Source organism: Rhipicephalus sanguineus, chromosome 8 (assembly GCF_013339695.2).
Source record: "Rhipicephalus sanguineus isolate Rsan-2018 chromosome 8, BIME_Rsan_1.4, whole genome shotgun sequence".
NCBI lineage: Eukaryota > Metazoa > Arthropoda > Arachnida > Ixodida > Ixodidae > Rhipicephalus > Rhipicephalus sanguineus.
Window position 1 is genome coordinate 59,432,957 of NC_051183.1, and position 3,377 is coordinate 59,436,333.

Below are 3,377 nucleotides of genomic sequence, written 5' to 3' on the forward strand. Positions count from 1 at the left end.
TACCCTCGGCGGGATTCGAACCCGCAATCCCCGGTTTAGGAGACCGATGCCTTATCCGTTAGGCCACGATGGCGAACGGTCCGTCTCCTACTAAGATGCCAGCCAGACCGTAAGCCATAATGAGTTATCAATTGTACTCTGCCTGTGCCTACTCCGTCCCCCCATCAGGTTTATGTTTGTATTAAAAATTATATTATAATCGTTTCGGCACTTACCACTTAAACATGACAGCGCTTCACGAAGCCACTGCTCGGCATAGAAACCCGATCGGAGTGACTTGCTGAAGTTGATGACAAATGCGGCCGAAGCAATACTTTTTGTGCAACTGAAAACAAAGACGCACGGACGAGCCTCTGGGCTGCTCTGGGCGAATTCCATCGCAAGAGTTTCCTAAATTTCCGGCGGCCACTCCTCCCTGCTTTGGCGCATTTAGCTCAACTGGCGCAAGAAGTGCCCAAGTGGCGCCACCTTTGAAATAATTTCGAAACTCCGACGTGAAAGTGGCGCGCCCAGGCGCGCGCGCCGCCCGGTTGGTGCCGCGTTGTTGCTTTGCAAGCTGGCGTGTGCAACGTGCTGTTGCGAGCGTCGCGACAGTTTACGACTGCCTAATCGCGGAGACAATTCGGCGAAGATGCAAGGGGATAGAAATGATTGCACTGTCGGAAGAGTACCAACGACATCTGTGGCTGAACGAAGGTGGGTAGCACTCCTACATCAACAGGCGTGAGCGTTGTTTCGCGAGTTTCGCGCCAAAACGAGGTTGGCGGGCAGTTTGAATCGGGTTGACTGACAGTCAGTGGAGGGACGGAAAATGAAAAGCTTACTGAGAAAAGCACCTGCAAGGTGTTGTGGCTCGCGATGATTACAGTTCTCCACTAGCTTGACGATGATGATGAAATTACTGGCTCACACCCACCCAGTGAGATTGGCCAAGAAACGACTGAATTTCGAAAGGACACAAGAATTGTATTGCTATTGAGAAATTTTAGAATAATGAATATAAATTAATAACGGTAATTTACGAATGTGGTGTATTTTCCTGTTTCATTTTTTGTCTGTACACAGTTATGTCGTACATCTCTTACGTCACACTCTGTGGCTTCTTTAGAGCAGATTTTTCTATTTGCACGTTACATGCTACAATATGCACTTTGCGCAGCGGTTTCTCTTTCCGGAAATTTTCCTGTTTGCAATAAGTTTGATGGTTGGTTTTATAACGAAACGTCCGGTGGGTTAGCGAGAAGGAAGGAAAACAGAAAAGAGGAGAAGGCAGGGAGGTTAACCAGAAACACTTCCGGTTAGCTACCCTACACCGGGCGATCGGGGAAGGGGGATAGAAAGACGAGAAATAGGGAGGAGGGAAGAGGGAAAGAGAGAGAGAGAGAGAGAGAGAGAGAGAGAGAGAGAGAAGAGATGCAGTGCATTCGCTACAGCGTGCGGGATTGCACCACAAGTCAGAGGCGTTCGCACAAGCCCGTCGTTCTCAAAAACACAAGAGTGCTTTCACTGCCTTGTGGGCCGTCGAGAGATGTGGACGGTGCTGTAGTAGCACCTGCACGGAAAGTGGCCGATCATCCAGTCGCCGCAGTGCGTTGGACAGTACTTGTCTCTCTGAGGCAAAACGAGGGCAGTGGCACAGCAAGTGTTCGATGTTTTCTTCGGTGCCGCAAAAATCGCATGCCGCGCTGTCATTCCGATTAACGTATATGCCCTCGTAAAAGCAACTCCCAACCAAAGGCGATAGAGAAGCGAAGCTTCGTGTCGATGAAGGCCGGATGGAGGTCGGAGTTGCAGTGAAGGGTTCAGTTTATGTAGTCTGATACGTCTTATGCTTGGTGCGTTCCACTCCGTAAGTGTCAGACTGCGGGCCAGATGTCAAATTTGCCTTGCAGCGTCTGTCCTTGAAAGCGGAATTGGAACGATGTTTGCTTCCTGATGTGATGCGCGAGCAGCGTGATCTGCGGAATCATTTCCACCAGGGGCGTAGCCAGGGGGGGGGGGGGGGGGTTGGGGGGGTTGAAACCCCCCCCCGAAATTTTTCAGTTTTGCTTGCGTATATATACACGCGCACATACAAACGCACGCACGAACATACATAAAGTATGGTTGAACCCCCCCCCCCCCCCCCCCCGAAAAAAATTTCTGGCTACGCCCCTGATTTCCACTGATACCACAATGGCCAGGTCAATATCGTGGCCTTTTTGAATTACGTGGTGATGAAGTTTCACGGTTTCATGCGTCAACTGTTCGTGGCATCCTCGTCGGAGAACTGACCGCAGGCACTGTAACGCCGGTTTTGAGTAAGAAAACACAGCCCATTTACTTGGTCTTTCAGTATCAATAAATTCTAGTGCGCGTGCGCTGCGCAGAGCCGCGAGTTCTGCCGCCGTAGAGGTTGTCGCATGTGAAGTCTTAAGACGCTTGTGATGGTATAACCACCGCACCACCAGAACTGGACGACGTACGTAGTCGAGCCATCCGTATAGATGTGGACGTGGTTACTGTAGTTTTCGTACAGTAGGAGTAGGCTCAATTGTTTCAGTGCATGTGTCGGTAGGTCTGACTTCTTCCGCACTCCCGGAACCGTTAGGTGAACTCGTCGGCGGCTCAAGCACCACGGAGGGAACACTGGCTTTGACGCAGGTGCGTACCCCGCAGTAAATGATGAGCGATGTTTGCCGACAGTGGCATTATATGTCGTGCGGGGCCTTTCAGCAGCGTGGTTCGCCAGATAGTGGGAAGGGGTCCTGGCATAATGCCTGAGGTACGTACGCATTGTCTCGGTGATAATGTGTGTCGTGATTGAGTAATATTGAGCGATGGCAATGGGGGTTAGCGAGAAAACAGTCATTAAACATGTGCGCTAGTTTCCTACAACGTGAAAGAGGTTATACATTCTCCTATATAATGTTCTTGCATGATGCTGCTTTATGTATACATGCATGTGCATGACTTGTTCATTTCTGCTGTTCCTGCTCTCACCAGTACTTGCTGTCATAGGCGTTCGCACGGGGAGACGTAGGGAGTCCCCCCCACCCTCCTATACCCGTGATACCTCGTCTTTACACTGCGTTGTTGTGGGCCTCAGTGCGAGGGCGTTGGAAAGAAAAGGGGGGTGGTGGCGCTGCGGTAACCCCCCCCCCCTTTTTTTACAGGGAGAACCCTTGCGCACGCCTTTGCTTACTGTTCCTTGTTCCAAGTTCCGAAAAGGCTTGACTCAATTCTGAAATAAATGAAAAGATAGAACTGAGTTGTAGCGCCGCCTTCGCAGTGAGCCTCTCTTACATCAACCTTTTGATACACGCATATTCTTTTCAGTATCGTCTTTGCCGTGTTGCGCTCATTGCGTTTTACATATTCTGTATGCTTCAGGGACG

At 50.4% G+C, this 3,377-nt stretch overlaps 1 non-coding gene across 1 annotated transcript; it reads right to left on the reverse strand.

Moving 5' to 3' along the window:
- Positions 1 to 73, reverse strand: Trnar-ccu (transfer RNA arginine (anticodon CCU)). Its single transcript has one exon. It is a non-coding gene; the product is annotated as a tRNA-Arg (tRNA).
- Between the last annotated feature and the right edge of the window lie 3,304 nt (positions 74 to 3,377).